The sequence below is a fragment of the Camelus dromedarius genome, chromosome X (genome assembly GCF_036321535.1).
Source record: "Camelus dromedarius isolate mCamDro1 chromosome X, mCamDro1.pat, whole genome shotgun sequence".
In the NCBI taxonomy this organism is placed as follows: Eukaryota; Metazoa; Chordata; class Mammalia; order Artiodactyla; family Camelidae; genus Camelus; species Camelus dromedarius.
In genome coordinates this window covers 105303811-105320701 of record NC_087472.1, presented here as the reverse complement: position 1 = coordinate 105320701, position 16891 = coordinate 105303811, and the positions used below count along the sequence as shown (strand labels likewise).

At 43.6% G+C, this 16891-nt stretch overlaps 1 non-coding gene across 1 annotated transcript; it reads right to left on the bottom strand.

Annotated features, from left to right (window-relative positions):
- Positions 1-9266: 9266 nt before the first annotated feature.
- TRNAT-GGU (transfer RNA threonine (anticodon GGU)) lies at positions 9267-9338 on the bottom strand. Its single transcript has one exon. It is a non-coding gene; the product is annotated as a tRNA-Thr (tRNA).
- Positions 9339-16891: the final 7553 nt, after the last annotated feature.

The following is a 16891-nucleotide window of genomic DNA, read 5'->3' as shown; positions in this document are numbered from 1 at the left end:
AAGCAGGCTGCAGTATTTAAACATACCTCTTCATAGAATAATTTTTTAACACTAAATTGTAAACACCACTGACCACTCAGGCAGGTGAATCATTAGCTAACTGTGGTTTATCTCGCCCTGGATAAATAAAATGTGGTCTATCCATACAAGGGACTCTTATCAGCCATAAAAAGGAATGAAATCCTGATACAGGCTACAACAAATGAACTTGGAAAACATTACGCTAAGTGAAGGAAACCAGTCACAAAAGGATACATATTGCGTGATTCCACTTACATGAAATAAGTGCACGGAGACAGGAAACAGGAGAGTCATTGCCAGGGGCTAGGGAGAGAGGGGCTGGGAAGTGACTGCTAATAAGTATGGGGTGCCTTTTGGGGGTAATGACATCATTCTGGAATTAGAAAGTGGTGAGGGTCGTACAGCATTGTAAACATACTAAAAAACCACGGAATTGTCTGCTTTGAAAGAGTCAAGTTTTGTGGTATTTGAATTACGGTTCCAAATTTTTTTTAAAAAAAGGATTCTTAGGTTATTTATCTTTTTAACTGTTTGCTAGAAGACTTGCAGAGTCGATTCTATCTTTCATAAAATTGCACGGCGGAGATCCCTTTTACACTGTAGTTTTCATTTCGATATTAACAGTTCTCTCAACGGGAAATGCCATCGAATTTACATCCACCTTGGTTTTTATTGACCCCTGTCTGGTGAGTTGTTTCCTTCTTTCTGTGGTGACATTTAGGGAACATTTTTACAACCTTCTTCTGGAAGTTCAAGAACTGCCCGGAAACACAAAACCTAAGATACCTAAGGGGGGGGGGGGGAATGGTCTCCTTCTAAAATGGAGTAATTATGTCACCTTTTTGCACTTGGAGTTTTATGGGGTTAGTTTTATGGGGTTTGTTTTTTGAAAGGTTTGGTCTAGCTTCCTCCCCTTCCTCCTCCTCTTTTTCTTTTTCCAGTTAGAGGCCCAGAGGTTGGAGTGAGGGCAGTAAAACACACCCACTGCCTGCAGTCTCCAGGTGACGCACAGGTTGAGCAAACACACTCAGTTATCATGAGATAAAGCCAGAGGTTTGGCCAAGAGCGAGGCTGAGAAGGCCAGGCTCAGGGGTCACAAACCATTTCCTGGGGGCCTCTGTCACTGGGCACGAGGCGGGCCAGTTCCCTCACAACTGTAGCTTGAAGATTGTTAGCAGAATATCTCTGGGGTGAAACCTGACACTGGAGGTTCTAGATAACATGGCTCCAGGATCTCAGATCCTTGTTTTGGGTCATAGCAAGAATTTTGCTTCGCTGATGGAACGAGGGACGTTTACTTCCGGATTCTTGGGCACGTTTCTCTTGAAGGACACTTTGGTCTCTTCTTGGGCTGTGTGTGGGGAGCTCCATAAGGATCCAAACTCACTGTGCAGGCTAGGGTTTGGACATCTGAATTCTCCCAGGCCCTCTGTAGAGCAGCAAGACCTCTTCACCCGGGCTGAGACAGGGCCCTGCCTCCAGGTCCCGGACGTGCCACCCCGGGCGTGGGGCTTGACTCACCTCGTGCCGCGGGCTTGATTCTGAAAAGAGCTCTTTATATCAAATTACAGTGGAGGGGCTCGCTCACGGGACGAATCCAATGTATTCTTTGTAAATGGAAAGAACATCAAGACCCCATAAATCAGAGATTTAGAAGATTGACTTTATTTTAAGCTGTGCTTTCACTGAAGTGCATCTGTGCAGGGGAAAGATGGGGAGGGGGTGAATGTCTTTTTCCTTCCATAAACTTGCAGTTGAGTGAATTCAAGACACTGAGTCTTTTCCGTCATTTCACCTTCTGCCCCCAGCACAGTGCCCCAGGGCGCAGTAGGCAGTTCACAGATCTTTGTTAAATGAATGTATACATGAGTGTGGCATTATTTCTCTTAATAGTCAAAATATCTCCTCAAAATAAGCATCATTATCTGTTTACAGGCGAGGAAGTGGTGGCTGTTGTGGGTGACCTAATTTACTCAGTATCTTACGCAGCAGATGAGAACTGGAGATGGGTTTCAGCTCAGGTCTATGAGCGATGAGTAGATGCAAAAAATGAGGGAGGCGGGGAGATACTGCCCCCCCCCCACCAACCCATCCTATCACTCAAATATAACTCAAAGTTAACCACCATTCAACTTTGATGGTTATAATATATTTTCTATTACCATCCCTTTTTTATTGGAGGCCGAGGAGTCTCTGAACAATTTTTTTTTCCTTGTAAAAATGGCAGTGGTATAAACATCTATAATCAAATCTTCGGGTCTATCTATAATTCTTTCTCAAGAAGAGACATAAGAAGGGAAATTGCTAGGTCAAAGGATATGGTCAGTTGTAAGCACCCACGCTCCTTTTTGCTATAAGATCACAAGATCAGTGCGAGGCCGACTGTGGTCAGGAACCAATGTCTTCCCTCTCTACGACTCCACGATGCCCTTGGGCAGGTGACTTCATCAAAGATACGGAAGTTCATGGGAGAATTTGAGGCAGACTCTGGATATGGAGACGCCAGTGCAGAATAGCATTAGATGATGAGAAAGGTTTTTAGACTTAAGGGAATGGAGGAGGAAGGTAAGATGAAAAGCAGAGAGAGCTCCCCAGCAATAAGCCAATGGCGGAGGGAGTTATCACACATTGAGCTCCCCCGAGGATCGACTGTGATTACATTGAAATGCAAGGAAAGTATAAAGCAAAAGGGAAACTCCACAGTGATGAGGAATTTCATATTAGGTATTACATTAAAATGCCTTACTGCCTACAGATCAGGAAATTATTAAAATATTCCAAGCAGCGTAAATGTTTCCAGAGACATCTGAGTCATTTTATAAAAATAGACTATTTTTCTCTTATTACTAAGAGTTAGTATCAAAAGTCAGAAATGGAAACCAGAAATCCCACGCCAGGGCTGGCAGTACGTGACAAGAGACTTAAATATGCTTTGAGCAAGCCCTTGCTCAAATGGAGGTCCTCATATGAGGGACATAGGACAAAACCAAATTGATGACAATGACCTTGTGGTCAGTAGACACAAAGGGCTAAATAGCGGCTCACTATTCGATACCTCTTCTGACCTAAAAAGGAGGCGGTCCCCCGAGGAACAAGGTTTAGCCTCAACTCTGTTATTTCCGGGTATGTGACCTTGGGCCAGATCGCTCTCTTAGCCTCCATGTCAAGGGCACACTGACATCTGCCCTTGTCTGTCTCCCAGGATTATGGTGGTCATGAAATGAGATCATAGCTCTGAAAATGCTTTATGAAGACGGCATAATGGTAGGCATTGCCATTATAAAAAGTGGACCTGCTGAGCCAGTGGCAAGGCTGAGAGGCAGGTTTTGGTCTTGTGTGCCGCTAACCGGGACGTGGCTTGGGGTAAGCCATGAAGAGTTGATGCTGACGGTGCCCCACTCACATCCCCTTTACTGGGCTGGCGCATCCTCCCCCAGCTACTGAGTGCTCCCAGCCGTCCTATTCTCTGGAGAATTGCTCCTGGCCAAAGGGAGTCCCGTTGCTGGGAGGGTGTGCACTTCCCTACCTCCCTGCAGCCCACAGCTCGGGGGATCCCAAGGAGGGCCCTCTGGCCTCAAGGTGCAAGGGGGTCAGGCTGGGGCTAAGCTGAGCTGGGACCCTTGCTTTGCTCTCCTCCCGTCTCTCCCTTGCCTCCCTCGCTCCTCTCCTCCTGAGGGCACCACCTCAATAATTCCCATGCAGCTGAACTCCAGCCACAAGGTCTGCTTCTCTGAAATCCACCAAAGATATTTCTTGATCTTTCTTCACTTGTGGCTATAGTTTTGTTCCAGAGCGATTTCTCAGCCCAAAGAATTCACTGAAACTTCTGGTCACCCACGTGCTCTGTGATTCCTGTACATGTGTCAGTCTCCTGGTTAAATGTTCGATTTACCTCAAATGGTGCTCTTTACAAAGACCTTGGTGCTTCTCATGTTACCTGTATCCTGATTAGAATCTGCTCTTCATGCAAAGTGACCCCAAGAAGTGACTTGAAAATGAACTCTCTGTAGATGAACCACAATTACCCCTGGGCATACCGGAGCTTAAAAGTTAGTTTTGCTGATCCGACTAAGTCATGGCCTTGTTGGGTTTGGGGTTATATGTTTTGTTTTGTTTTGTTTTGTTTTGTTTTGTTTTGTTTTGTTTTGTTTTACCAGCAGTGTAAGTGAATTAACACCCGATTCTCTTAGTTTTGTTTATAAAATGTTCTTCCCCGCTACCGGGCTGTCTTTCTGCAGCGTGGATGAAATCTCAGAGGGCCATGTCCCCGAGCATAATAGCACGACTGCTGGAACCTCCCAGGCTCCAGACATGACTGCTGTTTCAGTAGGGAGTGTTTCCCATGGTAACCCTCACATGGGACCTGCTGACAGGGGGAGGGAGGAAAATGGTCTAGTCTGTGGCATTTAATAGAAGCCTTTCCATAATTCCCTTCCTACGACAAACCCAACAGTCATATCTGACTTGTTAGCACAACACATCACTCTTCTGAGGATTCGTTAATATCTAGCAAACGTCATTCCCCAGCAAGTGTTCCTCTGTGCATTCGAAGATGGGCAAACCGTGAGGCTCTGGGGCCAGAAGCCTCACCCACGAGCTGTCAGGCAAATGCATTTCCAAAATCTCTGAGTTTCTCTTGAGTTGCGCTAGTGTGTGCACACATCATCCTCCCTGCTGACATTAAACATTGCGGCAATCCTCTGTCCTGAAGCCAAGAAAACACAGAATAGAAGAAAATGGGAAAAACAAGTAATTCTGAGTTTGACATTTCTCCTGAACCCTGGAGTCATCTCTTCCTTTGACCCTTTCTTCCTCCAAACGCCAGTTCTGTAGGTATTGACTTAGCTCACGGGGATGCTCAGCAGGAGTAGACCAAAGGGACAGGTCACCCATCTTTATGTTGCTAACAGGTTGGAAAGATGGGACGTGGCTCAGTTGGATCCTGTTGGGCACATTTCTGAGATAAAGAAACGGAGGCTGGAAGAGCTTAGCTAATAGGTCTGGGGTCACCCAGCTACCTAACACTGAGCTGAGACTAAAACCCAGATCTGATTCCTGGTCAGCCCTCCTTCCATTGCCCCCAGTTGCCTCAGTTCGTGAAGCATACAATGGCTGTATTCTATGGCTGTAGAGTAAAACGGATTAAGAAGAGAGAGAGTCACAAGAAAAATCCAGAGCTGATATGGTAACCTAAAATATGACTGTCATGGAACCATTAAAGATGGGTCTTCGAGGCAGCACTTTCTCAATAGAGAGTAAACCAACTGGAACATCCAAGGATTCTGTTGGGTACTTTTTGGGTGAAATAGAAAAGAAGATTGTGAATGCAGTCTGTTCAGCATCGTGCTATGAGGAGCTAAAGTATATAAGAGCATGACCTCAAAGAATGGACACTTTTCTGGAAAAGAACTTTTCTGAAATGTGGTAGTTACCAGGGACAGTTCCCCCAAATAGCCAGGCCATCAGCTGCAATGATTAGAGCACTCATATTTGTATAGAAGACAATTCAGGTGGTTTAGTCCTCTTGCAAGTCTGGGGCCAAGAAGGGGGATTGTCAGTTGGCCCAAGTTAACTCTTAGGAGAATTTTAAAAGGACGCATCATAGAAGCTTACCGCTTTACGCCCATGTTACATGTGCCCGCCAGCAAATATGTCCTGTTTTATTCTGAAGCAATAGGACCTTCTTGCCTGTGGTTTTTGTTCTGGTAGACGATTTAAGGTTGAACAGGCAACTCCAGGTCAAATGTCTGAATAACAGACAGGAGTTGCTCTAAGGGAGGTCAGCGATGGAGGTCGCTATCTGTGCGGTAAAATGTCTGGGTTGGGAAGTAACAACCAGAGGGGATAGACCAGCTCCTTCCCTCCATTCCATCAACTAAATATGCAGTGAGTCATCATTCTACCAGGTACTTCGTGCAATAGCATCTCATGACATACCTTATATTAAGACGTCCATAAATCAGGTTTCGTTCCTTAGAATTTATGCTACAGTATTTTTATTTAAAAGCTGTTATTATTATTTAGAATTTCTGGGGGGAAATGCAAAAAATGTCAGAATAAATATTGGCAGACCAGCACTGACACGATCTGGAACATTCTATGACGTTTCCTCAGGCCTTTCCCAAATGTCTCTGTGCAAAAGCCTCTTTTCTTTTCCTATTGACTCTCCCTCCCCAACTTCTTTAGGTACTAAATAAATGCAGTGATGGGTCAATAAATTTTATCTAAGATGAGTTGGGTCATGCTTCCATCATAGGCGCTGATTCCTGCTTTTTCCGGCTCTTTCTGGCCCCAGAGTGTCTCAGCGTCTGTCTCTCCCACCTTCCGAACCCCTCTCACTGCCCCAGGCCCACGGGAGGTATCACAGGATCTAGAGCTGGACAGAAGGGTCCAGGCTCTGGAGCATCCCCGGCTACTACATATGGAGTGAGGCCCTGGTATTTTTTTATTAGGATGTTTTCCGGTGATTCTGATGACCAAGCAGACTTGGTAAGAACTAGTTTAAGTTTTTCTCAGTGGGTCTCAAAGTGTGGTGAGGTATCAGCCTCACCAGGAATTTGTGGGAGATGCACATTTTCAGGTCTCCACCCCAGACCCACGGGATCAGAAACTCTGGAAATGGGGACCGGCAATCTGAGTATTAACAAGCCCAGGGGATTCAAGCCTGAGAACCACTGAGTGATCTCGAAGGAGCCTTTTCTCCAACCCTCAGGGAGTTTTATGTTTTAAAGTTTCCACGGACATCGGGGATGTCAGCTCGGTCTGAGAAGCACTTAGTCAAGAAAACCAAGCGCCCGACACTTAGATGGCTTGACCAACTTCACAGTCAGACAGTGACCCAGTCAGGGACTAGAAGCCCTGACTCCTGATCCTCAGAACCTGCGCTCACTCTGGGCCCTCTGAGGCTGTGAGGAGTCCAGCCGGGGAGAGCTGTCCCATCACTCGACTCTGTAAATGTTGACTACACTCTTTATCATTCCTCCAAGCTGCTAACCAAATTTTGCCTTGCCTTAGTAATTCACTTTTTGATGAGATTCCAGCTGAGGCAGGGTGAGGCCCCCAGTGCAAGGCATGCCGCCCACATTTGTCTTCTACCACGCTGGTGGCCCTTTGGGCACAGTGGCTCTCCTGGCTGCCCCTACTTGCGCCACCCCATCCCCATCCCCATCACAGTACGGCCTGCTTGACGTCCACGTCATTCCTCTCTACATGAGGCGGAGAAGGTTCACTTCACATTAACTGAACTGAATGCATCTGCCTGACAGTCTGCTTTTTTTAACAGTAATTTTTTTTTAATGGGTGAGCAATTTTGTATTTTTTTTTACCAGTTAGTTAATGGTTAATTCAATTTCTTCTCCTCCTCCTCCTTCTCCTCCTCCTTCTCCTCCTCCTTCTCCTTCTTCTTCTTCTTCTTCTTCTTCCTTCTTTCTTCTTTCTTCTTTCTTCTTTCTTCTTTCTTCTTTCTTCTTCTTCATCGTAGAGCTGAAGGCTCCAGCTTGCTTTATTCATTTATTTTTTCAATTTCTGGTGTACAGCATGTTTCAGTCATACATAGACATACATAAATTCCTTTTCATATTCTTTTTCATTTTCTTTATAGGTTACTGCAAAATACTGAATAGTTTCCTGTGCTATATGGTAGGATATATTTTACATATAGTAGTTAGCATCTGTAAATCTTGAACTCCCAACTTATCCCTTCTCACCCCCTTTCCCCCCTGATAACCATAAGTTTGTTTTCTATGTCTGCGAGTCTGTTTTCTGTTATGTAAATAAGTTCATTTGTGTCTTTTTTTGAGATTCCACATATAAGTGATATGGTATTTTTCTTTCCCTTTCTGACTTACATCACTTAGAATGATGATCTCCAGGTCCATCCATGTTGCTGCAAATGGCATTATTTTAATATTTTTTTATGGCTGAGTAGTATTCCATTGTATAAATATACCATAGCTTCTTTATCCAGGCATCTGTCAATGGGCACTTAGGTTGTTTCCATGTCTTGGCTATTGTAAATAGTGGTGCTGTGAACATTGGGGTGCATGTATCTTTTCAAATTAGAGTTCCCTCCAGATATATGCCTAGGAGTGGGATTGTTGCATCATATGGTGATAAATGGTAACTTTTTCTTTAATATTTTATTATTGAGTTCATTATTTGTATCGAAAAGATTTTTATGTGACATCATGCCCATCTATTTTGACATGGAGATTTTTAAATTTGAGGTAAAATTCACATAACATAAAACTAACCACTTGAAAGTGTACAATTCAGTGGCACCTAATACGTTCCCAATGTTGTGCAACCACCACCACTATCTAGTTCCAGGACTTTTTCCTCATCCCCTCCAAAACTCCATACCTATTAAGCGGGAACTCCCAATTTCCCTTTACCCTCAGCCTCTGGCAGCCAGCAGTCTGCTTTCTGTCTCTGTGGACTTGTCTGTTCTGGATATTTCATCTCAGTGGAATCATACAGTGCGTGACCTTTTGTGTCTGGCTTCTTTCATTTAGCTTCAGGTCTTGAGGTCCATGCATGTTGCAGCACGTGCCAACACGTCATTCCCTGTGACGGCTGAATAACATTCCATTGTGTGGCTGGACCAATTTCATTTATCCAGTCACCCACTGATGGACATGGGGGTTGTTTCCACCTTTTAGCTGTTGGGACCAGTGCTGTATGAACATTCATGTACAAGTATTTTTTGAGTATCTCCTTTCAATTCCTTTGGGTGCTTGTTCACTTTTCAGTGGAGAGCGGATGTGTGCTTTGGTGGCTTGGTAAGGGACAGAAGGTTCCACTTCACCGGAGGAGTGAGCTCCATCCAAATGGCACCTTCACGCCCTTCCAGGCATGGTCACAGCTTTTGGTCCTCTCTGGGGGTCTCACATCATTCTTCTATTGTAAAAGCCCAAATGGCTACAGTGGAGAAGCTGCATGACCCAACTTATCTCCTGGAACCCAAGGGCGGGGACCCTGCCCAGCTTTCCACTTACGTGAGAAACTCCCTCCTGTGAGGGACTTTCAGTTACTAGCTCAGTGTCAAGGGAAGGGATTTGTAGTTTCTCTGCTTAATCACAACTTCCTATTTTCTCAGAAGGCCAAAAAGATTATTATTGTTAATAGAAGAAGGCACCAGATATTAGCTAGCACCTATGAAAACATGTTTTGAGGATAATTAAAAAAAATTTTTTTTACATATATTTATTTTTATTTGATTTATTATTTTTTATTTTTCCCCTTAACGGAGGCACTGGGGATTGAACCCAGGACCTTGAGCACACCAAGCACATGCTCTACCACTGAGCTAGACCCCCCACCCCCAGGATGACCTTTTTTAATGACTGAGAAAAACAATTTCCATCAAATATGTCTCCTCATGGAAGAATTCCAGTCTTTGGCCCATGCCCCCAGCTCTGGTAAATCAAAATGTGTCTCATTTGGCGTGTGTAAAGAAAACGCAGTGGATCTCCAGTAGCGACCGAAAGGAAACAACTGCACCAAAGAATAGAAGCTGTGGCATGCTAATGTCTCTTTAGAGATTTGGAACCCTTTCCAGAGGCCTGGAAGTTTCTCTTTGTGTCTGGTTGCTATGGCTCTGTCTTCATCATTGCAAAATACTGTCAGATCGACTCCAGTAAGTGATTAAATGGAAGAGTTGATAACCACGAAGGCGCTGGCTGATGCCTATCTTTCAGGCTCCCCTCCCGGCCGGAAGCTTTCTGACTAAGCCTTTACACCCACCTTCTACAGCTTCTTGGAGCTGCCAGTGATGAAGGCGGCACAGGAAGAAATGAAAGAAAACACTGCTCAGAACACATTAGCCACTTCACTGCTGAGGCTCCCAGGGGCTCCATGTGACAGGAACACCAAGCTGAAGGTGGGCTGAATTTAGAGGGATCAGAAGATTAGACCTGGCAAATATTCTACCTGGGTAGCCCACGGGGCGGGTTAAGATGTGGCAGTAGATAAGCCTCCAGTCTTCAGATGTGAATTGACCTCATGCTGATGGACATGAATGCGCAGATTCAAAGGAGATTCTCTGCGGGGGATAGGAGTGTGGGGAGCTTTTTGCAAAAGCTTTCAGACCAATGAATGGTGGCTACCTGCCTCTTCTCTCTACATCTCTGAAGGGACCTGAACCATGTCTGCCTTGGCCTCCTTCCCTTCCTTCTCTTTGGAAAAGTGGTTCCTCTTCCAGTCCACGGGACCCCAAGGAGCCACCCCATCTCTTAGTAAATCAGCTTTCTTGAAGTATAACATATATGCAATAAGTGGGAATCCATTGACAGTGCACAGTCAGCTGAGCTTTGATGCCATGGAACCACTGCCACAGACAAGAGACAGAATGTCTCCATCATCTCCAAAACTTGCCTCTGCTCTTCATTCCCGTCTCTCTGCTTCTGACCTTAGGCAGCCACAGCTCTACTTTCTGTCACTCTAAACTAATTTAGTTCATATTCTCTAGAATTTCATGTAAATGGGATCAGGCAGCATGTATTCTTTGTTGTCTGGCCTTTTTCACTCAGAATAATGATTTTGAGATTCACCCACACTGTTGCACATAGCGGTCAGTCGCGCCTTTTGATTACGAGTTGTACTTTGTTGCATGCAGACACCACTTTGGGGTTATCCATTTTCCTAGTGGATAGGTTGTTGTTTGTGGCTATTGCTTCTCCTCTAGCTTTTTTTTGGGGGGGGGTGTGGAATTAGGTTTACTTACTTATTTTTTGATGGAGGCACTGGGGATTGAACCCAGGACCCCGTGCACACGAAGCCTGCGCTCTACCGCTGAGCTGTACCTTCCATCCCTCTCCTCTGCCTCTCATTGCATCCTCTCTGCTGCCTCTACCCCCTTAACATGTTCAAGTCTTCTCCATTTTAAAAAAGCACTCTCTTGCCCCAGAAACCTTATGCGTCCTATCTTAGAACAGTGATGAGTTGGGCTTTTCTGGGGGTACTCTGGGGATTTCTAGGCATAATCCAAATAAACCAGGCAAATTCAAGTGATCTGTCACAGTCGTGGGTCAAGCCAGCCTTTGCAGACATGGTTTATCCAATCCGGACTCTTCTCAGGGCTGGCTCACAGTCTGCAAGTGGAGACTAGGATCCCCCCTAGGTTATTTTTCTTCCTTTTTCTGGACCAAATAATCATTCTGTGCCTCAGTTTCCCCCTTGGAAATCAGGAAGAACCTTTACTTAATTACCTAAAATTAGCAAAACAAGTAAAAGGCAAAGAACATCGGCTTGGTAGAGAAAAGACAGTGACTGACTAAATCTTAAGTATCTGTATCTTGTCTTCTCTTGCATTTTAAATCCACTGGTAATTAGAGTCAAGGATAACATCTTGTTTTAAATCACGAAGTACAGGACAAGTTGTACTACTAAAACTGTATTGCTGTAGGTGTGGCCTCGGCTGTTCACAGCCGTACGTCTCAGATTATTGTGGGTTTGGTTCCAGATTACCGCAGTAAAGCAAATATCACAATAAAGCAAGTCACACACATTTCTTGGTTTCCTAGTCCATATAAAAGTTATGTCTACATATACTATAGTCTATTAAGTGTGCAATAACATTAAGTCTAAAAAATGTATATACCTTAATTCAAAAATACTTTATTAATAACAAGGTCCTACTGTACAGCACAGGGAACTGTATTCAATAACTTATAATAACCTATAAATGAATAAGAATATGGAAAAGAATACATAAATGTATGACTGAATCACTATGCTGTACACTAGAAACTGGCACCGTATCAGCTACACTTCGATAAAAAAAGGGAAACTTTATTGCTAAAAAATGCTATCCATCCATATGAGCCTTCAAAGAGTTGTAACCTTTTTGCAGGAGTACTATCAGAGATCGCCAATCACAGACGACTGAAGCAAATATAACCACAATGAAAATTTTCAAATATTGTGAAGTTGCCAAAATGTAACACAGACGCACAGTGAGCAAATGCTTTTGGAAAGTGGCGCTGATAGAATTGCTTGATACAGCGTTGCCCTAAACTTTCAATTAAAAAAAAAAATACAGCGTCTGCAAAGTGTGATAAAGCAATAAAAAAGAGTGCAAAGTACACTACAATGAGGTAAGGCTGTAGAGAATGGTGTAAGACAAAAGTGAACTGCCGGGGTGGGCCTAGGCCTAGCGCCCTCCACCGTGGGGTAGGCAGGGGGCCAGATCTGTGTCACCCTTCCCCAGCTAGGCCTTTGTCGGGCATCGAGTTGGTGGTGAGATCTGGGGGCTGCACCAGAGCTCTCACCGTGAGGCTGGACAGAAAGGGGGACGATGAGGACAAGGTGTTCCCACAACCGCAGAAGGAAATGCTTGTAGTGACCATGAGGGCCAAACAGAATTCCCTGATAGTGTTTAAAATCACAGCCTTTGCAGTAAGAGGCGGCAGGACTCAGGGCTGCCAGACTCTTGACAAGTCACTAAGCCTCCCAGAACTTCAGGGTCGTCACATGTGGGACGGGTAGACCAACACTCAGCTCCAGTGTTGTTTAAGAACAACACAAAATGATGGATGTGGAGTGTTTACTGCCCAAGCGCAGACTGCTGTAGGTGTTTAAAGGCAGTGATGATGATGATGCTAGTATTTCAAAAAGGCCTCCTCTTTGCCATGTTTCTGTGGTAGAATAATGCCCCACCCCCCAGACTTCCATGTCTTAATCCCTGAAACCCGTGAATATATCACTCTATGTATCAAAAGGGATTTTGCAGATTGGTTAAATGAAGGATCCTGAGATGGAGAGATTCTCCTGGATGACCCTCGTGGGCCCAGTGTCATCACAAGGGTTCTTCTACAAGGGAGGCAGAGAGAGATTGGAAGATGTGATGCTTTGAAGAAGGAAGAAGGGGCAGTGAACAAGGAATGCCAGGGGCCTCTGGAAACTAGAGAAGACAAGGGGATGAATTCTCCTCTAGAGCCTTGAGAGGGAACCATCCTTGCTGACACCTTGGTTTTAGTCCAGTGAGAGCCAATTCAGACTTTCGACGGCCAGAATTGTAAGATAACGAATGTGTGCTGTTTTAGGCTACTACGCCCACGGTAATTTGTGATAGTAGTCATAGGAAACTCACGCCATCTTTAAGGTAAAGCCAGTGTGATTAGTTAGGGTTCCAATTCCTTGAGTCCTTGGTCACCAGCACTAACGGATTCCCAGGGGAGAAACACAGAGAGGGCATTCCAAACAAGTGGATGAATGTTTTTGACTAGCTATAGCCATGCGCCACACCCCTGGGTGGGAACCCTAGCTCTGGCAAGTCTGCCCAGACCCTGGGTGGCCCTCCCAGGTTTGAGTCATCTTGAAAATGAGGCTGTAAAACAATCTGTGGGGAGTTGGTCTCGTAAGGGTTCTGCTCGGCCTACAGCTTTGACTTTGCATTTTCACTGGCTGAAAATTAGGTCGTTTAACCTAAGATGCTTCAGAGGCAAATGATTTCTGACTTTCCTTGAAATGATACTTCCTGGACATTAAAGCTTATGCTAGAGTGTTGCGTCTTTACTCTGAATAGAATTCTAGGGTAGAAAGTTTTTTGGGGACCCTCGAATACTATTCAGGTGCCTTAGCCCTTGTGTGGAGAGTATTTACTTGGACATAAGGTATGGACCAGATCACGGATACTCTCCAGAAAATGCTAAACATGAATAGGAATCTATTTTTTCTACATACACAGTTTCTTGCTGACCTAGTCAATGTATGTTGAATGTAGACCTGTGATACACACTTTAATATTTTGCTAATTGATATCTTTCAAGAAACCATGTGCCAAACATAAAATTTTAGAAAAAACCAAATTGTCAGCACATGGCATTTGGAGTATCACGTGCTTGGTATATAGAAAGCTGACACTATGCTAGCATGGTCATTTATTACATACTGAATTTGCTTAGTTAGTCTTTGGGTCCAACACTAGGCACATAGTAGGTTCACAGTCGTCATGAATTCATAACATAAAAAGTCTATATGATTCTGTCATACTTTGGCTTTAAGAATGGAGAACTGCAACACACGCTTAACCGAGTATCTGAATTTCCAGGCACCCTGTAGTGGATCATAGAGACAGCCTGGGCCCAGTTTATCTATGTGCAAGGGATACACAGTAGTGAAAGCAAGACATCAATTCACAAGTGAAGCCGAAGAATGTTTTTTCTCCACTTAATCATTTCTTTTCAATATGGCGGCTTGCAAGTTGTGTCTGACACACCCACGCTCTATAAGCTAGCATCTCTAGCTCTGGTTCAATTTAAACTATTTTAACTACTCAGACTTGTCTTCTGAATTAAATCAACCAAAGGCATCTATATGTAAAACTATGAGAATTTAAATGTTGTTGGGAAGTTAAAATATAGGCAGAAAAAATTATAAGGTAGTATATAATATCCAATGAGCGGAACAGATGATAATATAGCTACAGAATAATGATAATCTTTTCTATAACGATCAAATTACAGTGATCTGATTTGGCCAGGAGCCTCTTTAAAAAAACAGCTTTATTGAGATATAATTCACACACAGACAATTCACCCATTTAAAAGTGTATAGTTCATATAAAGTAGATAAACAAGTTTCTTGTGTACAGCACAGGGATCTATATTGAATATCTTGCAATAGCCTATAAAGAAAAAGAATATGAAAAGGAATATATGTATGTATATGTATGACTGAAACATTATGCTGTGCATCAGAAATTGAAGCAACATTGGAAACTGACTTGACTTCAATTTAAAAAAATGGACCAAAAGAGAAAAGTGTATAGTCCAGTGATTTTTTAGTACATTCACAGCGTTGTGCATCAGTCACCATCATCAATTTTAGAGCATTTTCATCGATCTTAAACCCCAGACCCATTAGCAGTCACCCTTCATTTCCCCCATGCCTTCAGTCCCACCCCAGTCCTAGGCAACCACTGATCTACTTTCTAGCTCTATAAATTTGCCTATTGTGAACATTTCATATGAATGGACTTGTACAATATGTGACCTTTTGTGTTTATCCATTCTTGAGTTAATGGACATTTGAGTTGTTTTTATTTTTTAGCTACTATGAATTACACTGCTATGAACAGTCATGGACAAGTTTTTGTGTGGACAAATGTTTTCATTTCCCTTAGGTAGATACCTAGGAGTGGAACTGCTGGGTGATATGGTAACTGTAGGTTTAACCTTTTGAGGAACTGCCAGATTGTTCTTCCAAGTGGCTGCGCCATCTGACATTCCCACCAGCACTGAATGAGGGTTCTAATTTCTCCGCATTCTTGCCCACACTAGTCATTGTCGGCCTTTCTGTGCTGCCCACCCTAGTGTGTGTGAAGTGATACTTTATCATGGTTGGCCATGAAGCTTTTGATAGGTCCACAGGTTTAGGGAAAGGCACTCAGGGGTGGGGGAAGGGGGTAGCAAGAGTAAAGACACAGAGGTAGGAATTCCCCTCCCCCAGCGTATTGATGTCACCTGTTGGAGGCTGGTCGTTTTGGTTTGCACAGAGGATATGTGTAGGGAAATAGTGAGGGATGAAACTAGAAAACTCCATCAGAGGGGAAACTCCATGTAGACAAGCAGAGGGTCCTGCAGACTGACTTGATGTGCTCAGGAAGTGGTAGAACCATTGAAGGGAGTTCTCTGATGAAAATCTTGCTCTATGAGAATTAGCTGGGATATGCGGGATGTCTTGTGCAGGAGAGAGGGACAGATGCTGAAAGCACTGGATGTGGGTCAGCAGTTGGACTGGGATGCTGGCTGTATATAAAGGATGACAGATGGGAAAATTCTGGTATCGTAAGAGAAATAGGGAAGTTAGGAGGAGCAGTTATTTTGTGGGGTGGATAAAGGACAGGGCCTTTTTTTTTTTTTTTTTTTGTAAATATCAAGGCTGAGGGTGTTTCAGACAGCGAGAGGAATGGAATGTGGAGAGAGGTGGCTAAACTCTGACCCTCGGGTCAAATCTGGATCATGGTCTGCTTTTGTAAGGCTCATGAGTACTTTTTATATTTTTAAGTGGTTGGGGGGAAATTTTTAAAGAAGATGAGGATTTTGTGACAAGTGAAAATGACATGAAATTCCAATTTCAGTGCTCATAAATGAACTTTTATTGGAACATAGTCATCCCAATTCATTTACACATTGTCTCTGGCTGCTTTCATGCTATGAAGGTAGAGTTTCAACAGAGATGGATGCCCTGAAAAGCCTACAGTATTTACTCTCTGGCTCATCACGGAAAAAGTTTGTCGATCCTTGGATTAGAGAGAAATTGGGGAGGTGCTGCCTCTTAATTGTGATACTTCGAAGCCGAAAAAGTGAGAATGACCCAAATGGAGAGAGTGGAGAGGAAAAAGGCAGCTGGGTGAGCGTTTGGAGCTGTTTCTGTTTAGGGAAGAAGGAGGTAGAAGAAACAGTGAAGACAGCAGGTAAATAAGTTTGAGTAAACCTCAATTTAATTAAATTTGTCAACTCCCAGACTATTTATTGCTTGGTATTTCAAGCATACTTCCAAGAAGGAGACAAAGGAATAAAGTTGCAGCCTAGGGTGGCTATTCAGGGGAAAGCAGGACCAACCCCAAAGAAGAAGTTTGTCTTTGGCAGATCCCCACCCCCAATCTTTTCCTTCCTTCTCCGACTCATGCCTGGAAGGCCTGGCTTCTAACTAATTCTCTCAGGGAGAGTTATGAGGAAGAATATTCCACTAAGGTAAATGTTTGATAAAATCTTGAAGTGTTATTCCTGCCCTAAGATTTGAATTTTTTATTTTTATTATTATTATTGAAGTAGAGTTGATTTACAATGTTGTGTTAGACTAGGTATACAGCAAAGTGATTCAATTATATATAAATATATATTCCTTTTCAGATTCTTTTCCATTA